Raw genomic sequence first — 27,773 nt, forward strand, 5'->3', positions numbered from 1 at the left:
GTCAATTATAAGCTCATTTACTACATCCACAGCTAATGAATCTGGGTAGTTATTTTCCAAGAGCCACAGATACACTGTAATTGTAGCGCTGAGATGACAGCTCCACTGGCCAAGTGCAGAGTGTGATGAGAGGATAACATGGTGACTGTCCTACCAGAGGGGGCTGGGAAAAGCTTTTCTGAGAGAGTGACTTTTAGTAGAAGACTTGAAGAGTGAATAGAAATTGTCCAGTGGGAGGGACTTCTCTGGTGGCCCAGTGGAAAGAATCCACTTTCCAATGCAAGGGGTGCAGGTTCGGTCCCTGGTCAGGGAACTAAGCTCCCACATGCCACAGAGCAACTGAGCCCATGAGCTGCAACTAGAGAATCCACGCCACGACTTGAAAGGAGCCAGTTCACCATAGTAAGAACCCATGTGCTGCAACTATGATGGACACAGCCAAAAATAAATAATAGATTTTTTTTTTTTTTTAGAAATTTGGTGAGGGGAAAGGGAAGTAGAGATGAAGAATAGAAAGTGGTCTAGGCAGAGGGGACAATATGAACAAAGGCCCTGGGGTCTTTGAAGCTAGTACCAGTGTGGATTTGTGAGCCCTTCCAGGGGTGTTCCAGAGTAGTCCCTTATCCCATTCAAACAGAGTTCAAAATGCCTGCAGTTGCCCACTCTATGTGCTGTCAAGCCATTCCCAGCCCTGCTTTTTCCCCATCCCCCATCCTCTCAGCCCTCTGCCTGGAATGTCCAGTCATCCAGGACAGCCTGCATGCAATACTGCCTCTTCCTTGACCTTGGTTAGCGAGCTTTGGTAGGAGACATGTGTGTCTAGACAAAAGATTGGTCTTTGTGAAAGTAAGTGCTCCAGGTCTGACTCAACCTGACCCAAAGCCAAGAAAGATAAGGTTGATGGAAAAGATCTCCTTCGTGAACTTCTGTAAAATAACAGCCCAGAGGCGAAGACGCACAACAGCTTCGGGGTTCCTGAGGCTGCTGCCCCAGACAGGCTCTTGAAAGCACTTGAGGATAAGAGGTAGGAAGGCTATGTCATTTCCTTTCTGCTACGTGTATTTTAATGTTTTCCTGCCTCTCACACTAATCATGATTCCCCACACCCACGCTCCAGCCACCCTATAGCTTTGGGGGATGAATACTATTCCTCTTACATGGGATAAATGTTGAAGTGATATTTATAGGACTGAAGATCAGCTTTCCTGGTGGTACCCTTTTTTAAAAATCCTTTCAATCTCAGAGTGTTCATTTATAAGATGGTTGGAAAGATGAGCCTATGATGTTACCGAGAGGACTTAGAGTATAAACAATGGAATATTAATTATATGGAATGTTATATATTAAAGAAGAAAATTCCCATGTTTCCAAGCATGACAGGTGGCCATTACCCACAGTGGAGGAGTTGTCTTCATATGTGCACTCACAGGATGTGACTTTGGGGGATCACCAATGTAATAGTAAAGAAGTAAATGTAATAGTAAAGAAGTTGGGCTTCCCAGGTGGTGCAGTGGTAAAGAATCCCCCTGCCAATGCGGGAAAGGCAGGAGACATGGCTTCCATCCCTGGGTCAGGAAGATCCCCTGGAGAAGGGAAAGGCTATCCACTCCAGTATTCTTGCCTGGAAAATTCCATGGACAGAGGCGCCTGGCGGGCTATAGTCCATGGGATTGCAAAGAGTCAGCCATGACTGAGCATGTAGGCATGCAATGTAATAGTAATCTTGCAGTTTTTAATTTTCTTCCCAGAAATAGAAGATATAAACAAGATTTAAGTTAGTAGCCAAGAGACATACTTTGGTTTTAATTTGAATGAGAAAAAAATTTTAAAGCAGCATCTAACCTTTTTGTAATGTTTGGAGCATTTTCAGTACATAAGCATACCTCAGAGATGCTGTGCATGCGGTTTCAGGTCACTGCAATAAAGTGAATATCCCGACTTCTTTATATTACATTTACTTCTTTGCTGTTACATTGGTGGTCCCCTAAAGTGAGGTCCTGTAAGTGCAAATATGATGACAACTCCTCCACTGTGGGTAATGGCCACCTGGGATGCTTGGAGAGAGTCACATGAATTTTTGGGGTTCCTAGGGCATCCCGGAGAAGGCAATGGCAAGCCACTCCAGTACTCTTGCCTAGAAAATCCCATGGACGGAGGAGCCTGGTAGGCTGCCGTCCATGGGGTCACTAAGTCAGACACGACTGAGCGACTTCACTTTCACTTTTCACTTTAACGCATTGGAGAAGGAAATGGCAACCCAGTCCAGTGTTCTTGCCTGGAGAATCCCAGGGATGGGGGAGCCTGGTGGGCTGCCCTCTATGGGATCGCACAGGGTTGGACACGACTGAAGTGACTTAGCAGCAGCAGCAGCAGGGCATATAAAAGTTGTGTTTGTATTATACTGTAGTCTATTAAGTGTGTAATAACATTTTATATTAAAAAAAGCAAAAACAGTGGCCACCTTAGTTGAAAAGTAATGGGCTTGGAAAATGGTACCTATAGACTTGCTAAATTCAGGGTTGCTACAAACCTTCACGTTGTGAAAAACAGCATTTGTGAAGTGCAGTAAAACATATCAGAGTTAGTGCTCAAATGTAATTGGTACCCACATCCTGCATACAGGACCACATGACAGACTCTTATTTTAGGGTTATTTGCTTATCTTACTGTCTGATGATTTATGATTTATCATCTGTCCCCTTCTTCCACACTTGAACGTAAGCTCCAGATGGGCATTTATGTTATCTCTGTTGCCTTCAACAGTTCCTGGAACATGGTAGATATAAAGAAATACAGAAATGCTTGTTTAATAAATAGTTTTAATCAAATAAATGTGTTTCTCATAAAGCAGTGAGAGAGAACACTTAGAAAACTAAAAGAAAATTTAGCCTCTCAAAATATGGCCTTTCTGGCCCTATTTTTCCCTATAGGATGTCACCCTGGCCTTGTTAGAGTGACCTAATATGAGAGTCCTTTATTCCTAGCAACAATATGGGAAGCACAGAATCAAGCCACCTGGGAAGAGGGACCTCCCTGGGTGTTGGGTTCAGGATTGTGCCTAGGCCTCTGATCCTCAACCTTAACCATCCCAGGTCTCGTGGCTTCAGTAAATGTGGTGCCAAGAAGCCCTAAAGGCAAGAGGGAAGCACAGAAGGCACTGTCTATCAAGGCCCCAGGCCAGCCAGCCAGGCCAAGAGTAACCTCCAGGCAGGATTGGTGATCCTGCAAGCATGTCCCCTTCAAGCCAGCAGAGTAAAGGCAGATAATATACTTGGTATTTAAAATGCAAAACACTAATGCCAGAATTTTAGGACATTTTGGTGGCACCTGTGAGGCTTCCCTGGTGGCTCAGCAGGTAAAGAATCTGCCTGCAATGTGGGAGTTCTGGGTTTGATCCCTGGGTTGGGAAGATCCCCTGGAGAAGGGAAAGGCTACCCACTCCAGTATTCTCGCCTGGAGAATTCCATGAACTATATAATCCATAGGGTTGCAACAAGTTGGACACGACTGAGCAACTTTCACTTCACTTCACTTGGTGGCACCTGTAACCATAACCCCTTTTTACCCTTATATTTAGAGTGCCATCAAAATTTTGCTTTCTCCACACCAAAGCAAAGCAAAAATATGGAGCATGTCAAAACTGTGAGTGACCCAGGGAAAGACAGGGTGGTCTTGGGTCTCAGTGTTCTGGTCTCTCTTGAAACCCAACCTCTCCACAGCTCCAGAGCTGATCTTGGAGCAGGGACCACAGGAGCTGGGCTGATCACAGAGCAAAGGAAAAGCAGCTTCTGATCCAATATATTGAGGATCTACCTTTTCTCCCCCTGGGTCTCAGAGTCCCGATCTGGATAAACTAGTTTTGATGGTGAAGATGGGTAGCTTCTCTAAGTCTCCCCTCAGCATGAGGTTGGAAACGTGCTTTGCCCCCAGAGCAGAAACTTATCAGAATCCTTAGTTTAGAGCCTGAAAATGTGGATCTGTGTATGTGTGTGTATCTATTCGCTTATGGGAAAGGCCAACTTTGTGTGAGCTTCCAAAATGCCTGCTGACACAGTCTTGTTTGGAGGATAAGCGTCAGTGAAGCAGGACTCACGGACAGCATTTCCCAGAAAACGTGCCACAGATTCATCGCCTTTGTCAAAGGTGGCGGCATGTGTGAAAGCCCTGATGACACATGGGGCAGGCTTTGGTATTTGCTTAAAAATAGCTGAGGGTTTGGTTAACCACAGCAGAGCTGGGGTAAGGGGTGGTCCCTCCCCTCTCATGTTCCCTCCCCAGATGATTCAGGGTGGTCCCAAACTCAGTGTCAGAAAGCCAGATCTCTGCAGGACACCTGTTGTCAAGCAACAAGAATCATTTGATGTCAGTCATGGACAGTGACCAGAGAGGGCAGGGCAGAAAGGTGGAGCTTAAGGCCTCAAGGAAGCTGCCACAGCCCCATGCACACAGCCTTAAGCTAGAGCTCTGTCCCCGATGATACAAAGAGGCGTGTGGTTGACAGATGCTGTTTACAGCCAGGACTGAACCAGCTCAAAGAAGCAAAATTCTGTGTAGCCCAGTCAGAAAGAAAACATTTGAAAACACCAGCAATCACCATGCTCATGCCATTTACATATTTGTGTTTGGGGTTCACTTCTGAAATTCACTTTTCTCTGTGGGCTGGCCTTTTGTTCAGTGTGGCCCAAAGCTTGGCATTAGAAGGCGATTTCAAGAGAGGAATTGTTGCCACCAGCCACGGAGAGGGACATGAACACAGACAGCGGGGCTGGGGTCCTGCTCTCGAGAATGGGGGTCCTGGTCTCCGTGTTGCAGTCCTTCAAGCAGAGGTTCTTCACCGTCGCTCCTCTGACTCCACCCAGGGCTCTGGTGGCCCGGTCAGCCTGCAGGAGTGGAAGGAGCAGGACTGGGACTGGGATACCCAGGGACCGGCTGGAACTCTGCTCTGTGACCACACGAGTCCTGTTACGTCTTTGTGTTTCAATTTCCTCAGCTAAGAAAGAATGGCAGGGGTTGATGACTATGATGGCGCTTGGTAGCTCAGGAAGGAGCCTACCATCCGCCCATCCAATACTTTGTCTCCTCTTTGTGTGAGTGTCTGCCTGCCCAAAGCCCTCTGGGCAGAATGCATGTGTGCCAAGTCCCTTCGTTGCGTCTCACTCTTTGTGACACTGTGGACCATAGCCCATCAGGCTCCTCTATCCATGGGATTCTCTAGGCAAGAATCCTGGAGTGGGTTGCTGTGCCCTCCTCCAGGGTTTCTTCCCAACCCAGGGGTTGAATCCATATATCTTACGTCTACCTGCATTGACAGGTGGGTTCTTTACCACTAGCACCACCTGGGAAGCCCAGGCACAATGACTCCCTGTAAAAACTGTGGTGACTTTTAGAATTGTCTAGCATATGACCTGATTCTCTTCTTCTTGGGTCTCTCGGGAAAGGTCCAAGTATACAAATGTAGGGGCTGGTGGTTGGGAGAGGATCGAGGAGTTGGAAAGAGAGTCTTATACAGCATAATGTGCTCTTCCTGTGGGAAGAGGTGTCGGCTGATTAACCAAAATTATGGAATTTTGCAAACTGATGTGTTTTGACTTTGGTAGATTTCTAGCATTTTGTGTAATGGAGCTGATATGAAGAAGCAAACTTATAATATTTCAGTTTCATAGACTTCCAAATTATCATCTAAACCCACTTACTAATTCCTCTCCATGGTTCTCAAACTTTGAAGGATGTACAAGTGATCTAGGAAACTTCTTTAAAAGTTTGATAAGCAGAACATTTTCCAGAATTCTCAGGGCTGCACTCTTTCACCTTCAGAATCTGGATGTACAGGATCTGACTGGTGCCTGTGGTCCGGCTTGAATCAGATGGAGGTACCTGATGCCAATTCATAGGAATAGTAACATAGCAACTTTGAATCCACATGTGTGTTTCCTCATGTTAGTCTTAGAAAAATAAGTCCAACGGGATGTAAAATAATATAACCTTGAAAATGCAGACTCTAATAATTCTTTGTGTGACCATGATTGGCAGTTTTATGTCAATATGTCCCTTAGAGTCCTCCGCAGTAGGTATTTCCCCAGGGGATTGTAAGTCCACCCCTTGCTCTCCTCCTTCATATCTCTGTATCTTCCTCCATCTGACACATGGAAATGCAGTTAAGGGTGAAGACCCAGAGACTACTAGCTTTCCTTTTTCCTGGACCTTATCCTATTCACCTGCAAATGGGGGTAAATAAAATTCCTTCCCTTCAAGATTCTTGTTGTGAGAAAGTTTATGCATAGCCTACAAGGAAACTGGCTTCAATCCAAGGCTTTAATCTGCCCATTTTGACTGTTAAGGACCATTGCCAAGAAGCATCCATGATTTGAATTATGTCAATGCCAGTGCAGAATGGCTCAACAGAGAGCCCATGTGGGAGGCTGGATCAGGTCCATGTGTGCAGAGAGGCTTAGTGCTCCTCCTCCTTCTCTAGCATCACTTCTGCCTCACCAAAATACAGAATGAGCCGCTGTCATTGAATTATGAGTTAGGGGATGAATGTGCAGTGGTGTTGGGATGGGGGAAGGAGGGCCCTATCCAAAGTGGGGATCATTCCAGGTACCACTTTCTGAATTAAGTACCGCAAATCTTGGCATTTGATTCGATAATTCTCTTTGTTCCATTGGGACACCTGGCAGGGACATAGTGAATGATCATCTTATTTTGAGTTGATTAATTCCACAAGCCTCAATTTATAAATGTCTGCACCAAAGAGCAAGCAGATAAAAGTGAGAATTGACAGATGGAGCATCAATCCTTTGATGTCAAGGACCAAACAGCCAAGTCCTTATAACTGATTTTCCAGTTGGCGCTGCCAGGCCTGGTGGAGCAGGGCGCTGGGACTTTGAGGAGGAAAACTGGCCTGTTTTGCAGGCCCCCACCCAGGCCCGACTCATACCCAATCTCTGGGGATCTGTTGGAAAGGTCAGACTTGGCAACCACTTAGACGTAAGGTTGGGGTCTGTTTTAGACCGTTCTGGATGTGAAGGTGGGTTCCTGGCTGGTTTATAATACGTTAACTTTTTAGAGAGATGAGAAGTTATGCAACTTTAATACACACACACAATCTGGAAACTATATCTAGGTTGGCAGAAGAAATTGCTGTCTCATCTTTGAGGGGTAGTCTGCCTGCACATCTGGAGGTTTTTAATTTCTTGCAAGGAATTCTTATTGGGTGCTTGAAAAAGCCATCTGTTCATTTTGTATGGGCCTTGTCTTCCCACCTAGACAAGAGCCTTCTTGAAGAACAGTGATTTTATCAGATATCAATTTACATCCTCCACTGTACCGAGCACAGTGCTTGCCAAAAATTGGTGCTCTGTGATGTTTGAATTGATGCACAATAAACCTGCTGTCTCTTAGTGTCCCAGTGGGTCCATGCAGATGCACAAAACAGAAGACTAGGAGATGTCTTTGACCCTCTGTGTGAGCTGAATTCCCTGTGAAGCAGGCACTGAGATGGGGTTAGAAGTGCAGGAGGCCTGTGGAGTGGAGGTATAATGCCTGTGAAAGATATAAGGGGGGAGGAACAGGATTGAGCAGGGAAGGAATTCTGAGACCAATGCAGAGCCCACACCTATGAAAGGAAAAGCTGGGGAGGCAGGATGGAGCAATACAATGCAGATGTGACAGTGTCTTGGAAAATCCAAAAAGGAGCTCCTGAGAAAGAGATGGCCATTGCAGGAGTCCTGCCTTGGGCAGAAAGGAGCAGGCGCTAAGATCCCTGCTGTGTGTGGTCAGGACTGAGCTCTGTCTGCGAGATCAGTGTTGCTTCACCACAAAAGCAGAGGAGCAGACCCAGAAGTGCCAATAGTTGGAGGCTGTTAGCTGCCTGCACTTATGGCTGAATCCTTCCTTGAAGAGAGGTCCAGGCATATAGACCTCCACAGCTGCACTTTCTTTCCCTTATTTCTCTATCTTGCCCCGTTCTACCCATCCAGACCAAATTCATCACCAACTGCCATTACATTTATCTTGAAGGTAGTTTTCAGTTTGGTTTATTTTGCTATGTCTCCTCCACTAGCCCAAGTAACATCCTCTCCTTTAAGCTCATGGCCAATTTCATAAGCATGTGACCAGTCACACAGGGACCCACACTCTAAAGGACCCTTCACTTAGGTTTTAATGCCCAACATTATCCATCTTGAAGTTCTTAGCTGTAATTTTACATTTGAATTTGTGTCTTGTAAGTGAAGTCAAATGGTACAGTGGGGCAGGTGCTGGCGGCTTAGAGTCTTGGCTCACACGTAAGCCCAACTCCTGCTGCCTCCCCCGCCTCCTCAAATAATTATTGGCTACTCACTCCCGTGTCCCTGGCACTCCAGACTCTGCCTAGTCTCTTCATCCCTTCTGCCTCTGATGGGGGCCTTTTGGGGAGGTTTGGGGCTGAATGTGAGACCTTGACACAGGAGATGGAGATGCTCATTCCTGTGCAGGACTGGCAGTGCCAAGGTGCATTTGGTAAGTGACTCAGTGATGAGTCCACTCACCCCCAATCCAGGACCTAGTATGTCCTGGCATGGAGGGTGGCGTATTTTTGAAGGTCATCTTTTGCTGAGTTGGGAGGCAGGCCCATGAACAGGGGAGATATCTGGCTCAATCCCCAACTCCTAGCTGGAGCTTAGCACTGTAGTCTAGAAGATGGCAGGACAGGACCCCTAGGTGCCTGTGAGGGTCACTTCATGCTATCCCCATGCCCAAGGGAACATGACAACAAATAAAAACCACCAGCACAGGTTAAGAGAGAGAGAGACTGCAGAAGAAAGGAAACAGCTTTATACCTTTGAAACCATTTTCTGTTGTTGCTGTGGTTGTTATTTAGTCGCTAAGTCACGTTTGACTGTGACCTCACAGACTAAAGCACCCCAGGCCTCCTTGTCTCTCACTGTCTCCTGAAGTTTGCCCAAGTTCATGTTCACTGAGTTGGTGATGTCATCCAACCATCTCATCCTCTGTCATCCCCTTCTCGTCCTGCCCTCAATCTTTCCCAGCATCAGGGTCTTTCCCAATGAGTCAGCTCTTCGCATCAGGTGGCCAAAGTATTGGAGCTTCAGCTTTAGCATCAGTCCTTCCAATGAGTATTCAGGGTTGATATCCCTTTGGATTGACTGGTTTGACCCCTATGCTGTCCAAGGGACTCTCAAGAATCTTCTCTACCACCACAGTTCGAAAGCATCAATTCTTTGGTGCTCAGCCTTCTTTATGGTCCAATTCTCACATCTGCATTTTAAAAAGAGCTCTTTATAAAAACTCTCATATTTTAAAAAGAACTTTTATCCTTCTTTGTGAACAAAGGGATTTACTGTCATTTTGCACTCCTGCCTGGACCACTGCAGTAACGTCCTAGCTGTCCTATGACATCCACCCAGGCTCCCTCCATCCTGTTCTCCACATCAGAGTCAGTGCCTCAAACCCAAATTTGATTAGGTTACCACCTCCCCCAGTCAGGGCCCTTGATTAGCTCCCCAGGGTCACAGGGTGGAGTCTTCTGGGGCCTGCAGTGGATACTAGCTCTGCTTGGCACACTTACTCACTGGGGCTGTTCCTCTCCCCACCAACTGTGCCCAGCTTGCTCCTTCCCAGGGGGTGCTGTTGGATTGCCAGGAGTGCCCTGAACCAGTGGGGGCGAAGAATCAATAGTTCAGCTCCACTCTTTTCCCTGGCAGTGGGGCAGATCTGAAGTATGCTGTATGTCGTCTCTCGGAGGTCCTGGTTGAACTGGGCTCACGTTATTGCTTTCCTTTCTTCCCTCTCTCTTTCCTCCTTCCTCACTGAGTGCTCTGGAATCATTAATTAAAATACCTGAACCCCATGTTTGTCTCAAAAATCAGCTTCTCAGGAACCCGAACTAGACCACTTCGATCTACCCTCTAGTCTCACAGCCCTGCTCTCCTTCTGCCCTTTGAGTTTGATGACCATGCTGTGTTCCTTCCCTCCATGGCCTCTCTGTGGGCTCTTCCTTTTGAAATGCTTGCTGCCCATTTTCTGTTCCAAGGTAGGTTTGATGCTCTGCTTCTTCTTCTTTTTTTTTTTTTTTGACAGCTTAGCTTGGTTTATTAATTTGTATCAATTATAATGATAATTTCATTAATACCTGTCTTTTTTCTTTAGTCTATAATCTTCCTAAGAGGAACGTTCGTGGCCGTTATTACTTTCCATTTTTTTCCTTCAAAGCCTGGCTTATTGTTGGTACCCTGTAAATATTTACTAAGAGCCACATGAGTTCAAAGATATCTTAAAACTGTGACAAGGCCACTCACCTCTGATAAGAATGCTGAATCATTTAAGCTGTGTGACCCTGAGCAAGTTCCTCATATTCCCTGAGCCTCAGTCTCCTCAAGTGAAATTGGAGGTAAGAATAGCCCATTAGGGTTCTTGTAAGAATTAGATGAGGTAATGCAGGTAAAGTGCTTAGGAAGGTGGCTGACACACAATAAGTGCTAAATACAATGTTTGTTTGTTTCTATTTGTACAATTTGTGAGGATTAAGGATTACCTAGAAGGATGGTTTGGAGAAGGCAATGGCAAGCCACTCCAGTACTCTTGCCTAGAAAATCCCATGGATGGAGGAGCCTGGTAGGCTGCAGTCCGTGGGGTCGCTAAGGGTCGGACACGACTGAGCGATTTCACTTTCACTTTTCACTTTCACGCATTGGAGAAGGAAATAGCAACCCACTCCAGTGTTCTTGCCTGGAGAATCCCAGGGATGGGGGAGCCTGGTGGGCTTCCGTCTATGAGGTCGCACAGAGTCGGACACGACTGAAGTGACACAGCAGCAGCAGCAGCAGAAGGATGGTTATGTGGCAGAGAACAGAATCTATGAGAAAAGGTAAAAAGGATGGAATCAGTGTAACTGGGGAAAAGAAAGATGAGGGCTTGTGAAGTACCACATCAAGAATAAATAGGAGTCCACAGGAAATTATGATGGGCTCTAGTTTGCCATCTTCACCCAATATGGGATATGAGGAAATTTTAATAAATAGCAACATGTTAAATATGTCAGTTGTCAGTGACCCAAGTTTCATGCTGTCTCCCACTCGCTTCCTAACTATCGCCTTGACGATTTGGTCATGGTTGCTCTACACATTAGTGTCTCTGTGTTGCAAGAGGTTTATAATGTGTCACTAAAAACTGAAATTGGTTTCTATTCTGGTACAGTCAGCCAATGACACACTCTGTCTTTGCGTGTTTTCTGTCTCATATGTTCTCCAGATGAGCAATTAACATTTCAATGTGCATTTCAGTACTTTTTTAAAGAGGAGGAAATGTAAGACATTGGAACATGCTTGTGACATGAATTTTCTGATATAATTAAAAGTTGAGGTGAGTGAACAGTTGACTAGGCTTAAATTTCTGCAGCCTGAATCTTATTTCGTTTTTACCTGTGTATTTCAGTTTTGCATTTATTTAATATATGTTGTATTTATTTTTTGCATTTGAACATTTAATATTTATATCCTACTATATGTGTACTTATTAATTATTCAGACATTTAGTGAATATTTATTAAGCATCTTCTAGGTGGAAGGAAATGGCAACCCACTCCAGTGTTCTTGCCTGGAGAATCCCAAGGACGGGGGAGCCAGGTGGGCTTCCGTCTATGGGGTCACACAGAGTCAGACATGACTGAAATGACTTAGCAGCAGCAGCAGCAGGTGGAAGGGGTGATGTAAAGATTCAGGGAAGAATTGGAGACGTTCATTCTGATCAGAGTGAAGAATTTAGAGCACAATTTCTCCTTTGATTAAGTGTTATTTAGCATTTGCTCTGTTGCAGATGTCTTCTAGGACTGGTGATATAGTCTTCAAAAAGTATGGTTTTTCTTGGTGCTTGCAGTATATAATTTTAGATTATATATGGGGTGTGTGTATATATGCTCAGTTGCTCAGTCATGTCCAACTCAACAGTTCCCATGGACTGTAACCTGTCAGGCTTCTCTGTCCGTTTGATTCTCCAGGCAGGAATACTGGAGTGGGTTGCCATTTCCTCCTCTGGGGGATCTTCCCTACTCAGGGATAGAACTTTCATCTACTGCATCAGCAGGCAGATTCTGTACCACTGGGGCCACCCACCTCGGAAGACCAGACTACACGTGGTAATTCCATGAAAGAGGATTGCAAAACACTCGTCAAATTTAGAAAGGAAAGAGTACATCCATCCAGGAAACTTTGAAGGAGGAGGTGGGTCTTAGAGAAAAGATAGGAGGCTGCCAGCAGACTGAAAGTCCTGCGCTTTCCAGGTGGAGGGAGAGCACAGAGGGGATAAGATTCTGACTCTCAATTCCACCATGCAATTCTCTAATGCTAGCTGAGGGTCCTACAATTCAATTCAGTGTTGACATTATCAACCCAGAGATAGCATCAGGCCCACAAGTTAAGGGCTCAGTACCACAAGACTGCTGCCACTGCAGATGCCAATAGCAAGTCCAGGCTCTTACCTGTGCTTCTGACCAACCAGCTATAAGTCAAGGGTTCCTCTGAGTTCCTCCTTGGGTTTGATTGCTTTGCTAAATAGGGTCACAGAGCTCAGGGAAGCCCTTGACCCACTAGATTACTGATTTATTACAAAGGATAGTAAAGGATATGAAAAAACAGCCAAATGAAAGGATACATAAATTAAAGTCCAAAGCAGAGGATCTTCTGTCCTGTGGGATTTAGGCCCAGGAAGGTAGCACATGGAGGTGTTCGGTTTCCCCATCTTGGAAGCTCTCTGAACCCCATCCTTTTTTGGGCTTTTATGAAAGCTTCATTACCCAGTCAGGACTGATTTAGTCATTGGCCATTGGCTATTGATTCCAACTCCAGCCAATCAATTCCTAACGTCTCTGCAGGTCACTGGAAAAAGACTGAAACTTCTAATCTTCTCATTGCAAGGTTGGGTCCCCAGGCAATCAGACCCCATCTTAGTTGTTTTCCAAAAGTCACCTCGTTAATATAACAAAAGACAGCTTGATCATTCTTTTCACTTGGAAAATTCCTAGAGTTTTTGGAGCCTGGTGCCAGGAGCAAGATCAAAAACCAAATACATACATACACACACACACACATATATATATATATAGTTATATATCACAGAAAGCTGGAGAGTTTGAACCCATGAGCCACCATCTAGGGCATTGTAAGTCATCTATTGAAGATCTGACTGTAAAAAAAAAAAAGAGAAAGAAAGCATAGTGCAGAGTTTCTCAACCTCTGCTCTATTGACATGGCCTGGATAATTTTTTGTTGTAGGGGGCATTGTAGAGTATTTAGCAGCAGATGCCAGTAAATAGCCTTCTCGCAGTAGTTAAATGTCTGCAGATATGTTCCACTGCCACCCCCGTGGCCCCCAGCTTGAGGATCACCAGAATAGACTGAGATCAGGTTGTGGGGGCCGTTAACTACCACAGTAAGGACTGATTTTAATTGGCTATAAAGGGCCTAACAATATCAACTAAAGAATTGAGTTGTTGGATTTGTGTATCAGATTGAAATTAGGAGACACTGAAAGGGTGATGGGGAGGTTATTGAGAAGAGCTGGTAGGAAGGGATTCACAAAGTCATAAAATAAAGAGAAAAAAAAAGAAGATGGTACAAATTATGTTACTTGTCTACTGTTCCTCCATTGTTTCCAAGTCTTTTGTATCTGTTGTTTATTCTTCTGATTTTTGAATGCTAAAATTTGCTTTTCGAGGAGAAATACTACACAATGTTGTAAAGGTAACCTGAAATCATTTCTTTATTTTAGGTGGAGCAGCTTTCTTTTTTTTTTGTTGTTGTTTTTAAAAAATTATTTATTTTAATTGGAGGCTAATTACTTTACAATATTGTGGTGGGTTTTGCCATACATCAAAATGAATCAGCTATGGTATACATGTGTCCCCTCATCCCGAAACCACCTCCCACTGCCCTTCCCACCCCATCCCTCTGGGTTGTCCCAGAGCATTGACTTTGAGTGCCTTGCTTCATGCATCAAACTTGCACTGGTCATCTGTTTTACATATGGTAACATATGGTGTTTCAATGCTATCCTCTCAAATCATTCCACCCTCTCCTTTTCTCACATAGTCCAAAAGTCTGTTTTTTTACATCTGTGTCTCTTTTGCTGTTTTGCATATAGGGTCGTAGGGACATTTCCTTGGGAAAGTGAGGGACAAAACCTATATAATCATCTGGCTTGTCTTGGGACACTAGGAAATTGAAAAGCAAGTGATTTAGTCCCTTCTGGGCTCCCTGGTGGTAATTTTAGGCTGGTAAGACCTGAAAAGATGTGCCTATCTCTTGAACTGTAAATTCATCCATCTTTATAGAAAACTCAGGAAGTGAAACTGTCCATCCATTCCATGGTATATGGTATCTGTGTGTGTGTTTGCGCAATTCCTTCCTCTAGCCTATACCACTAGGGCTTGAACTGGCTCTGTTTATCCCTGCAGAGTTCTCTCTCTCAGAGGGGTGGTAAGCAGGAAATATGGAAACCTGGTGGTTTCCAAGCCCAGTATTTCTGCTGATACACTGCAGGATATTGGGCAAAACATTTAACCTCTCTGTACCCCTGCTTTAGGTCATTGAGAATGAGGAAGCAAGATTCCATGAAGCATTTAACTTTTAAAATTGGTTGTGGTCAAAGTGATTGAGTATTCTGGCTACTTGACACTCCTTTGGTAGTTCTCCCATTTCTAAGTCATGATCAAACTTTGGATTGTGATGGTATCAACAGTCACGTAGTGCCTATCATCTGTGACTTGACTACAAGTCTGATCTTGAAGCTGGACATGAAGGCCCAAATCTTAGCCTTTCATGAGATTTCTCCAAGTCTTTCCTGAGGCTCTCCTATTGGGGAACAAGGTTCATGATGCCAGAAAAAAAGAAAACACTGAACAATCTGGAGGACAGAGTCAGCTTCTAGAACTTAAAAGCAGCTTGCTTTGTCTTACACTTTGGGGAGGAGTTCCCTGGTGGCTCAGACGGTAAAGCATCTGCCTACAATGTGGGAGACCCAGGTTCAATCCCTGGGTCGGGAAGATGCTCTGGAGAAGGAAATGGCAACCCACTCCAGTACTCTTGCCTGGAAAATTCCATGGATGGAGGAGCGTGGTAGGCTGCAGTCCATGGGGTCTCAAAGAGTTGGACATGACTGAGCAACTTCACTCACTTGGGGAGGGTGGTTAACTCAATATATGTGGGTTAACTCAATATCTGAGGGTGGTTAACTCACATATAATGTTTATGTGTTTCCTAAGTACTAACAACTGAGTAATCCGCAGAACAAAGAAAGCATGTGAAATTTCTATTGTCATGGAAGTTACTTCTAGTGGGAAGAGACAGATAATAAATATTTGTGGGGGTTTTTGGTGGCGATTAATTCAGTTCAGTTCAGTTCAGTCGCTCAGTCGTGTCCGACTCTTTGCGACCCCATGAATCACAGCACACCAGGCCTCCCTGTCCATCACCAACTCCCGGAGTTCACCCAAACTCATGTCAATCGAGTCGGTGATGCCATCCAGCCATCTCATTCTCTGTCGTCCCCTTCTCCTCCTGCCCCCAATACTTCCCAGCATCAGACTCTTTTCCAGTGAGTCAATTCTTTGCATGAGGTGGCCAAAGTATTGGAGTTTCAGCTTTAGCATCAGTCCTTCCAATGAATACCCAGGATCGATCTCCCCCAGAATGGACTGGTTGGATCTCCTTGCAGTCCAAGGGACTCTCAAGAGTCTTCTCCAGCACCACAGTCCAAAAGCATCAATTCTTCGGTGATCAGCATTCTTCACAGTCCAACTCTCACATCCATACATGACCACGGTGATAGATGACAATAAATAAATTATGGTAGAGGAGCAAGGATGATGAGAAGGCTCAATCTTTTAGAAAGGGTGGTCAGAGGAGGCATTTCTTTCTTTCATTTTTTAATGGGCTGTACTGGGTCTTAGTTGTGGCACTTGGGATCTTTGATCTTCATTGCATCATGAGGGCTGTTTTAGTTGTATCATGTGGGATCTAGCTCTCTGACTAGGGATGGAACCTAGACTCCCTGCATTGAGAGCTCAGAGTCTTAGCCTCTGGACCACCAGGACAGTCCCAGAAGAGGCATTTCTGATGAGGTGTTGGTTGAGCAGTGACCTGAAAGCAGTAGAGAAGGAATGCCACAGTCATGGGGGAAGAGCACCCAGGCAGAGAGGCAGAGAAAGCCTGGTGTGTTTACAGAGCACAGGGGGCCTTTGCTTGGGGCTCAGTGGCCATGAACAGGTTGAACAATATCCTGAGATGCTGGGATACAGGCAAAGGAGCCCAGTGATATAGCTGTGCCTTTTTGCTTTTTCCATTCCCTCCTCATAAATGCACAAAAACATCAGTTGTCCTATAGCCCACTGGAAAAAGTTAAGTGGTTCTCTTAGATAGATCAACCAATTTGAAATGAAAAATTAATGGAGGAAATTATGAATGATGTAGCTTTGTACCTACTAGAGTGGGAGCCACTACAAGTGGATTGGGGGTGAAGAACTGGTGATTGAAAGACCTTTGAGATTTGTGGTTACCATCTGTGAATATTAGTGCCAATACTCTGTGAGACTTCAGAGGGCCCACTAGGCCCACAGACTCCAGAGAAGGTTGACAATAGGTAACACGTGTCTCCAAGCCCATGATGTGTAATTTCCTCTTAGAGCAGGGGACCGTATCTTCATTTACTGGCACATCTCAATGCACAATACTAGACAGATCATCAGCACATATTCAGTGTTTATTGAATGAATGTGTTGTAGTAATTGCATCATAGACTCAGGAATCTGGGGAAGCGGGAAGAATCTTTGGGTAGCTTCAGGTTCTGGCTTTTGCTAATTAAAATATGACATTGCTTGAAGGCCAATATGAAAAATATCTTCTAAACTCATGTCAGGATGGACTCAGTAGTCATAAACCAAACATTTACTATAAACTGAGATTTTGTCCTGAAGAGGATTTGTTACCAGAGTTGCAGTAGTCACAGGATTCTGATCTCATATCAACAATGACTTTTTGATGATCACATTCATGGAGCATCTGTATCCTTGCCAAAATTGAGAAACACATTAGAGAAAGTGGTTTACTCCTGTGCTTGTATAGCCTGTAAGATCTCACTGTCTGGTGGAATATTCTAGCTGCCTTTCTTGGGAGATGACTGTGTATTTTACATTTATTAATCTCTCTTGGAAGATCTCAAGTGAAGGGCATTCCACAAAATCACTTGGAAAAAGTCTAAGAAAATAATGAAAAAATTGAAATCGTTAGTCGCTCAGTTGTGTCCAACTCTTTGTGACCCCATGGACTGTAGCCTGCCAGGCTCCTCCATCCATGGAATTTTCCAGGCAAGAATACTGGAGTGGGTTGCCATTCCCTTCTTCAGGGGATCTTCCCAACCTAGGGATCTAACCCAGGTTTCCTGCATTGCAGGCAGATTCTTTACCATCTGAGCCTTCAGAAGGTAAAGGCTTTCCTTTGCCAGGGAAGCCTTCTTTATTTATACTGGCTCTTCGTTATTGTCCTTAATTCCTCCTGCTGTAATTATCCTCTCATCATCATTATTATCACCACTACTATTGTTATTTTGATTTTTTGTTTATAGTAACCTTTAGTTATTTTTCTTCCAGATATATCATTAAATATCCTCTGTCTGGGTAAGTTAATGGATTGCTAGCTTTGTTTCAAGAATTCAAAATTTGAATCCTTGATTTAAATTTTGTCTATAGGAGTAATAGTCCATATGGTCATACAGAACTGATACTACAGTTCTCCACTGTTCTGCAAAAATTACATTGCACTTGCTTGTTATTGTCTGAAATCTCCTACGTGTTTTGTGAACTTGGGCATGTCACTTAGTTTCTCTGAACCTTATTTTTGTCATATGTAAAATGGGGAAAATAACAGTAACCATGTCAGAAATTGTCCTTAAAATTGGCTGAGATGGCATATGCATACCTCCTAGCCCTGTACCTGGCACAAGTAATCTGAGGTTCAGTGATCACGATCTGGAATCATTAACTATGAAAATAAATAGAACTGGAAAAAAGAAAGTAATATACAGTGTGCATATATTATTTACACTTCTTAAATGTGCATGAATTCAAAGAACTCCTAAGTAGATAAGGTCTCCAGAAACAGGATTAATTTACACATTATTCGACCAGGGCAGGAAACTTAGCTTTGTGAATTTTGAAGGCTTCTAAACACCTGCCAGAGAAGGCAATGGCACCCCACTCCAGTACTCTTGCCTGGAAAATTCCATGGATGGAGGAGCCTGGTGGGCTGCAGTCTATGGGGTCGCGACTGAGCGACTTCACTTTCACTTTTAACTCTAATGCATTGGAGAAGTAAATGGCAACCCACTCCAGTGTTCTTGCCTGGAGAATCCCAGGGACGGGGGAGCCTGGTGGGCTGCCATCTATGGGGTCGCACAGAGTTGGACGTGACTGAAGTGATTAGCAGCAGCAGCAGCAGCAAACACCTGCAATGGGGGAGACCTGGGTTCGATTCCTGTGTTGGGAAGATCCCCTGGAGGAGGGCATGGCAACCCACTCCAGTGTTCTTGCCTGGAGAATCCCCGTGGACAGAGGAGCCTGTCAGGCTATAGCCCATGGGGTCACAAAGAGTCGGATACGACTGAGTGACTAAGCACACACAGCACAAACACTCCTCATATCTAATATCCCAGTTACTCGGTTAGTCTTCCCTTAGCATTATCACCCAGGTTTCGGTTTCTAAAGTCTACATAAGACAATCTCTAGGTCCATCCATGTCACTGCAAATGGCATTCAGTTCAGTTCAGTTCAGTCGCTCAGTCATGTCCGACTCTTTACGACCCCATGAATCACAGCACGCCAGGCCTCCCTGTTTATCACCAACTCCCGGAGTTCACTCAAACTCATGTCCATCGAGTCGGTGATGCCATCCAGCCATCTCATTCTCTGTCGTCCCCTTCTCCTCCCAGCCCCAATCCCTCCCAGCATCAAACTCTTTTCCAGTGAGTCAACTCATCGCATGAGGTGGGCAAAGTATTGCAGTTTCAGCTTCAACATCAGTCCTTCCAATGAACACCCAGGATTAGTTTTTCTTTTTCATGGCTGAGTAATATTCCATTATATCATATAGAGTGAAGTTAAGTCAGACAGAGAAAGATAAATATCATATGATATTGCCTATATGTGGAATTCAAAAAATTGTACAAATGAACCTATTTACAAAACATAAATATTCACAGATGTAGAAAACAGACTTGTATTACCAAGGGGGAAAGAGGTGGAAGGATAAATTGGGAGACTGGGATTGACATATACACACTACTATATATAAAATAGGAAACTAATAAGGACCTACTTATAGCTCAGGGAACTCTACCCAATACTCTGTAATGACCTATATGGGAATAGAATCTAAAAAAGAGTGGTTATATGTGTATGTATAACTGACTCACTTTGCTGTACAGCAGAAAGCAACACAACATTGTAAATCAAATGTACTCCAATACAAAGTAATTTTAAGAAGTCATCATAAGGAGAAATCTCTGCAGCTATAATTAGATGGCTGTATTGGATAATTTAAAGACCTCACTTAACTCTGAGATTCCATGACCCTCAACCATTACATGGTACCATTAGTTGGTATAGTGAATCATACCTATCTTTGTAGTCATTTTATAGCAAAGCATATTAACATCCAGAGAGAAAATAGTCTTTCAGTTTAAGTTCACACACTTCATAGGTGGTATTCACACTCAGATTTGCCTGACAGTAATGATGATTTCTATAAATACTATGTTATATTGTCCATAACAGAATAAATTTTAACCCCTCAAAAATATGCAAATTTTATTTTAAACTATCACTCCAACTTAACCCCCAGACCAACAGGCCACTGAAAAGTTCATACAGGAAGTTTAGGTTTTAAGATCCGTTTTAGGGGCAGTAGTGTGAGAGGTATGAAGACCGCCCTGCCTTTCACTGAACCCTCCTGCCAAATATCCTCTCATCTGTTTTCTATTGTTTGAAATTCCTTTAACAGATGTCTTTGAGTGAACAATACGAGATTAAAGGCTTAAACTTGCAATTATGATAAATGATGAGTTTTGTGTTGAATTCGGGGAAGGGGTCAGTAAAGGGACTTTGGAAATACAGAAAAAATGCCTGACCTTCACAATTTTCTTGGGCCAGCCCTGTCTATTTTTATCTTGTTAAGAACCTCTGTGTAACAGTTCTTTTTTTTTAAAGAACAAAATGGTTCTTTAGTTTTTGAACCAAATCACAAGTCGTCACTGCCTATCTCAACAGTCTTTTCCACACACACTGTCATCAGTGGATAAGTCTGACACATTGGATTGTTCACAGATTTTTTTTCTAAAAGTTTTTGTTCAAAGACTTATGTTACCTCTTGTAGGTGGCAGTGATATCCAGTAAGGGTAATTTAGGGTCTCATCTAGAAAACTGAGATAAACACAAAATTTTAATCAAGGGAAAAGAGGGGTGTTTGCCCTGAATTATATGAACCAGAAGCATATTTTGCATTGAACTTAGCATTTTGTGTTCAGTCATTCAGAAAAAATACCCATTCGGCACCTGTCATATTTGAGAAAATACTCAGTGCAGGAGTTCAAGTGATGAACAAGGAAGATGTGGTTCCTTTTTGCACAAAGCCATCATCTAGTGGCTTGAAGTGGAGCCAAAGAAGTCTCTGAGATCATCTGGTCCAAACCTCATTTTACAGATTAGAAATGGAAGCACCAAGATGTCAAGGAAATTGCCCTTTGTCTCAGCTGGTTAGTGGCAGAGCCAGGACTGTAACTGACTCTTACAACTTCCAGACTGATTTTCTCGTGAAACTAACCTGGTGAGTTAGGACAGGCCCACAGGCTGTGGCAGCAATCTGCTCTCACTTCCCTGTGGCCTGAAAGGGACCCTGCACTTCCCTCAGTCTCATGGATGCCCAGAAAGTTGCTTAACTCTTGCGTTCACTTGTTTGTGACAGTAGAGCATGTTGTAGTGTGATGAGGGGGCAGAACCGTGGACCATCATTCATTTGTGGGGAAAGTTGTCTTCCCCCTAACCACTCCCTCCCCCAGTGCATTTCTGGGCCTGCCTGAACAGAGGATCTTGGCCAACTCCTGGATGTTATTAAAATTATAATTAAAGAGGTAACAGGAAAGGAGTATGCTCCAGTACCATACAGAAGAGTCAGCACTTTCACTGGATAATGAATTCTTTATACCTCACATTATTACTCAACTGAAGGGAAACTGTAATACTGTTGTGTCTGAAACCAATAAAAATACGTTGTAGGATGGGGACCACCTTCCAAGGCCCAGGAGTGGGCTCTTGTCTAACACTTGGAAATCAATTGTTAGAAGACACAAGTACTGACAAATCAAAAGACTTTATTGGGAAGGGGCGCCTGGGCAGAGAACAGCAAGGTAAGGGGACCCGGGAGAACTGCTCTGACATGTAGCTTGCAATCTCAGGTTTTATGGCAATATGATTAGTTTCTGTCTTGTCTCTGGCCAGTCATCTTGCTTGGCCCATGTTGGGTGACACAGGGTCATTCCTGGGGGTGTGTTCATCTCTCAGCCAAGATGGAGTTCAGCATGAGGGTTTCTGGGAGGTAGGCAGGACATATGCCTCCTTTTGGCCCCTCTCGAATTCTTCAGGGTTAGTTTTACAAGACATACTTTGGGCTAATGTATCCTCCCTCCTTTTGATCCCTCCTCAAGTCTCCTGGTTAGTTTTTCACTTGCAGCATCATGTTCTTTATCGACCCCCTGTTGTGAGACAACTCAGGCAAGCAGTTATCATCATATCTGGCCAAGGCCAGTGGTTTCAGTCAATGGCTCCCTAACAGATATTCTCATTTAATAACTCATTTGTTGCTTAATCTTAGAACAACAGGAAGGTAGGTGATGGTCTCGTATCATCATACAATACAATCATATTGTATCTGCTGCTGCTCTTTTTCAAGACTTTTGCAGGCAACTTTCAACTTTTTCTAAAAAAAAATTATCTTTCAGAGACATACATATTTCTGGAAAACTGCAGTTTGAAGAATTTATTGGGAATATTCAGACTTGTTTCATGTGGTCACAGGAAATGAATCTTCAAATGGAGGGTTAGGAGTTGTTCCTGTAGGCTACCCAAAGTCACCAGGAGGAAGAGTCCTTCCCTGAGAGGACCTGATGCATTTCACTGATAACCTTTGCCTGTGTGTGCTGCTGCTCCAGGGCTTGAGCCCAGAGTCCATGTTATCACCTGACCGTGGCTGACATTCCCTCCTTTCTCTCCTGCTCAAAGAGGCGTATTCAGACAACTTTCCCAAACTCACTTGACTTCTGAATCCTTGCTTTCAGGAATTTCCAATTAATAATTCATGGAACCACAATTCTTTAGGACAAAACTTGGGAAACCATGACAAATACACCTGAGCCTGGGTGAACGTGATGATGTTGCAGGATTAACTTTGCAATGGTTCAGTTTTTAAATGAAATATGGAATTCACGAAATTATGCACTAAAATGTTTACTGTCAGTCTAGCATTGGTGTTGGCACAGACCTCACAGGGGAATGAAGGTATGAGGTCTACACCCTTTAATTCTGAAGACGCAGAAGCAATGGTGAGCCCACTACTGAGGGCAGCATGTCCATTTCTGTCTCACAAGACTCACCCCAGGGAACATGTCCCTCATATTATCTGGGCTTCCTCAAGCCTGTGCATTTCTTGATGCCTCATTTCCCATCAGCATGTGGGGCAAAGCAGGCAGAAAGATAGTCACTCAATAAGTTAGTCATGTCGGGAAACTTATCTGTTTCAGGCACTAGTTCCTCTCAAGCAAGGGGTGATATATGTGTGGTCCAGCTTACAATCTAAAACTTTCCCAGTACTATCACGAATACTCAGTGTGTGCTATTTCCAGCTTGTCATCTGTCCATTGGCTTGCGAAATTACCATCTTAGAGAGCAAAAGCATTTCTACTCCCTTGGGCCATTTCCTCCTGACATTCTTTGCTGATTACCTCTGAAGCAGCTGTGATCAGTTCTTTGCTTGGTCAAAGCATAAGCTGATTGCTCTTTGTCTTACCAGAAACAGACCAGTCTTGTCTGGTCCCAACATGTCTGTGGGTGAAGTTCAGGGATATAGGGTCACAGTTTGTTAACTGTGCTTAACAAATCAAGTTTCGGCAGCATGATGACCTGGAGGTGTTATGATGGGGTAAACTGGTGAAACTATAAATATTTAATCAATTGCTCAACCTCTGGCAGGAATAAGTCTAAGCCAACCAAGACTTATAACAAGAAGTGAGGTTATTAAAGATTCATTGAGAAGGAAATTCTATAGTCACCCTGTTCACATTTTGGTAGCTACAAACTGATGTTCCCTGGTGATGAAAGGATAACAGTTCACCGTTTTCATAAAATTTTCCTCAGGGTCCACTAAAGTAGTCCACACACATTGTGTGTATGTATGTGTATATACATATGTGATCCACACAGTCAAAGGCTTTGGCATAGTCAATAAAGCAGAAGTAGATGTTTTTCTGGAACTCTCTCTTTGTCGATGATCCAGAGGATGTTGGCAATTTGATCTCTGGTTCCTCTGCCTTTTCTAAAACCAGCTTGAACATCTGGAATTTCCTGGTTCATGTATTGTTGAAGCCTGGCTTGGAAAATCTTGAGCATTACTTTACTAACGTGTGAGATGAGTGCAATTGTGCGGTAGTTTGAGTGTTCTTTGGCATTGTCTTTCTTTGGGATTAGAATGAAAACTGACATTTTCCAGTCCTATGGCCACTGCTGAGTTTTCTAAATTTGCTGGCATATTGAGTGCAGCACTTTCACAGCATCATCTTTCAGGATTTGAAATAGCTCAACTGGAATTATTTCACCTCCACTAGCTTTGTTCGTGGAGAAGGCAATGGCAAGCCACTCCAGTACTCTTGCCTAGAAAATCCCATGGATGGAGAAGCCTGGTAGGCTGCAGTCCATGGGGTCGCGAAGGGTCGGACACGACTGAGCGACTTCACTTTCACACATTGGAGAAGGAAATGGCAACCCACTCCAGTGTTCTTGCCTGGAGAATCCCAGGGACGGGGGAGCCTGGTGGGCTTCCGTCTATGGGGTCACACAGAGTCGGACACGACTGAAGTGACTAAGCAGCAGCAGCAGCAGCAGCAGCTTTGTTCGTAGTGATACTTTCTAAGGCCCACTTGACTTCACATTCCAGGATGTCTGGCTCTAGGTGAGTGATCACACCATCGTGAATATCTGGGTCATGAAGATCTTTTTTGTACAGTTCTTCTATGTATTCTCGCCACCTCTTCTTAATATCTTCTGCTTCTGTTAAGTCCATACCATTTCTGTCCTTTATTGAGCCCATCTTTGCATGAAATATTCCCTTGGTATCTCTAATTTTCTTGAAGAGATCTTTAGTCTTTCCCATTCTGTTATTTTCCTCTTTTTCTTTGCATTGATTGCTGAGGAGGGCTTTCTTATCTCTCCTTGCTATTCTTTGGAACTCTGCATTCAAATGGGAGTATCTTTCCTTTTCTCCTTTGCTTTTCACTTCTCTTCTTTTCACAGCTATTTGTAAAGCCTCCTCAGACAGCCATTTTGCTTTTCTGTATTTCTTTTCTATGGGGATGGTCTTGATCCCTGTCTCCTGTACAATGTCACAAATCTCCATCCATAGTTCATCAGGTACTCTGTCTATCAGATCTAGTCCCTTAAATCTATTTCTCACTTCCACTGTATAATCATAAGGGATTTGATTTAGATCAAAACTGAATGGTCTAGTGGTTTTCCCTACTTTCTTCAATTTAAGTCTGAATTTGGCAATAAGGAGTTCATGATCTGAGCCACAGTCAGCTCCTTGTCTTGTTTTTGCTGACTATATAGAGCTTCTCCATCTTTGGCTGCAAAGAATATAATCAATCTGATTTCAGTGTTGACCATCTGGTGATGTCCATGTGTAGAGTCTTCTCTTGTGTGTTTCTTGACTTCCTACTTCCAGTCCCCTGTAAAGAAAAGGACATCTTTTTTGGATGTTAGCTCTAAAAGGTCTTGTAGGTCTTCATAGAACTGTTCAACTTCAGCTTCTTCAGTGTAACTGGTTGGGGCATAGGCTTGGGTCACTGTGATATTGAATGGTTTGCCTTGGAAACGAACAGAAATCATTCTGTCATTTTTGAGATTGCATCCAAGTACTGTATTTCAGACTCTTTTGTTGACCATGAGGGCTACTCCATTTTTTTGAAGGGATTCCTGCCTGCAGTAGTAGATATAATGGTCATCTGAATTAAATTCACCCATTCCAGTCCCTCTTAGTTCTCTGATTCCTAGAATGTCAACGTTCACTCTTGCCAACTCCTGTTTGACCACTTCCAAATTGCCTTGATTTATGGACCTAACATTCCAGGTTCCTATGCAATATTGTTCTTTATAACCTATATGCAGGTCAGGAAGCAACAGAACTGGACATGGAGCAACAGACTGGTTCTAAATAGGAAAAGGAGTACGTCAAGGCTGTATATTGTCACCCTGCTTATTTAACTTATATGTAGAGTACATCATGAGAAATGCTGGGCTGGAAGAAGCACAAGCTGGAATCAAGATTACCGGGAGAAATATCAATAACCTCAGATATGCAGATGACACCACCCTTATGGCAGAAAGTGAAGAGGAACTCAAAAGCCTCTTGATGAAAGTGAAAGAGGAGAGTGAAAAGGTTGGCTTAAATCTCAACATTCAGAAAACGAAAATCATGGCATCTGGTCCCATCTATTTCATGGGAAATAGATGGGGAAACAGTGGAAACAGTGTCAGACTTTATTTTTTTGGGCTCCAAAATCACTGCAGATGGTGATTGCAGCCATGAAATTAAAAGACACTTACTCCTTGGAAGGAAAGTTATGACCAACCTAGATGGCATATTAAAAAGCTGAGATATTACTTTGCCAACAAAGGTCCGTCTGGTCAAGGCTATGGTTTTTCCAGTGGTCATATATGGATGTGAGATTTGGACTGTGAAGAAAGCTGAGTGGTGAAGAATTGATGCTTTTGAACTGTGGTGCTGGAGAAGACTCTTGAGAGTCCCTTGGACTGCAAAGAGATCCAACCAGTCCATCCTAAAGGAGATCAGTCCTGGGTGTTCTTTGGAAGAACTGATGCTGAGGCTGAAACTCCAATACTTTGGCCACCTCATGCAAAGAGTTGACTCATTGGAAAAGACCCTGATGCTGGGAGGGATTGGGGGCAGGAGGAGACGGGGACGACAGAGGATGAGATGGCTGGATGTCATCACCGACTCAATGCACATTTGTTTGGGTGAACTCCGGGAGTTGGTGATGGACAGGGAGGCCTGGCATGCTGTGATTCATGGGGTCACAAAGAGTTGGACACGACTAAGCAACTGAAATGAACTGACTGATACATATGTGTATACATATTAGATATGCCTGTATTATACACTTGTCTTCCCAAGTGTAAAGAACTCGCCTGTCAATACAGGAGACTTAAAAATCACAGGTTCAATCCCTGAGTCAGGAAGATCCCCTGAAGGAGGGCAAGGCAAACCACTCCAGTATCCTTGTCTAAAGAATCCCATGGACAGAGGATCCTGGTAGGCTACAGTCCATAGGGTCTTAAAGAGTTCGACATGACTGAAGTGACTTAGCATGCATGCACTTATTATATATTATACATATTATGCTGCTGCTGCTAAGTCACTTCAGTCGTGTCCGACTCTGCGTGACCCCATAGACAGAAGCCCACCAGGCTCCCCTGTCCCTGGGATTCTCCAGGCAAGAACACTGGAGTGGGTTGCCATTTCCTTCTCTAATGTGTGAAAGTGGAAAGTGAAAAGTGAAAGTGAAGTCGCTCAGTCGTGTCCGACCCTTAGCGACCACACGGACTGCAGCCTACCAGGCTCCTCCATCCATGGGATTTTCTAGGCAATAGTACTGGAGTGGCTTGCCATTGCCTTCTCCGTATACATATTATAATGTATTTTATATACATATATTTTATATCTATAGGTTATACATATTTATTTATAGATATTGTAGCAGTATAGGTAACATATATAATATGTATATATAGAATAAGTAATATAGGTAACATGGGTAAATATAGGTATATTAACAGATATGCACATAGTATATATCCACATTATAGATAGATGCTGCTGCTACTGCTGCTGCTAAGTCACTTCAGTCGTGTCTGACTCTGTGTGACCCCATAGGTGGAAGCCCACCAGGCTCCCCCGTCCCTGGGATTCTCCAGGCAAGAACACTGGAGTGGGTTGCCATTTCCTTCTCCAATGTGTGAAAGTGGAAAGTGAAAAGTGAAAGTGAAGTCGCTCAGTCGTGTCCGACCCTTAGCGACCCCACGGACTGCAGCCTACCAGGCTCCTCCATCCATGGGATTTTCCAGGCAAGAGTACTTGAGTGGCTTGCCATTGCCTTCTCCGTTATAGATAGATACGTACCTATTTATTCATATATAGATATTATGCATATATATATATATTCTATATATCTCAGTTACTGTTGGGCACTGTAGTACATGTGCTTGCGTGTGTTTGGAGAATATAAAAATGTAACAGTCTGCCTCTAAGGGGCATTCAATTTATTTAAAAATATAAGACATATGCAAGACTGCATTGGAGCCTTGGACATGAGCTGCAATGATCATGGAAAGCATTATAAAGGAGGTACATCTAGGGCTGAGCATTAAACTACTACTCCTGCTGCTA

The 27,773-nt window shown here is 43.7% G+C and overlaps 1 long non-coding RNA gene across 1 annotated transcript in view; it reads left to right on the forward strand.

The window, feature by feature from the left end:
- Positions 1–799: 799 nt before the first annotated feature.
- Positions 800–27,773, forward strand: part of LOC148776481 (uncharacterized) — an 86,114-nt gene continuing 59,140 nt past the window's right edge. Inside the window, exon 1 of the long non-coding RNA XR_016038356.1 lies at positions 800–1,024. This is a non-coding gene — a long non-coding RNA (uncharacterized LOC148776481). The remainder of the gene's footprint in view (positions 1,025–27,773) is intronic.

This window comes from Moschus berezovskii, chromosome 9 (genome assembly GCF_049115385.1).
Source record: "Moschus berezovskii isolate FMDL1 chromosome 9, NW_MosBer_1.0, whole genome shotgun sequence".
In the NCBI taxonomy this organism is placed as follows: domain Eukaryota; kingdom Metazoa; phylum Chordata; class Mammalia; order Artiodactyla; family Moschidae; genus Moschus; species Moschus berezovskii.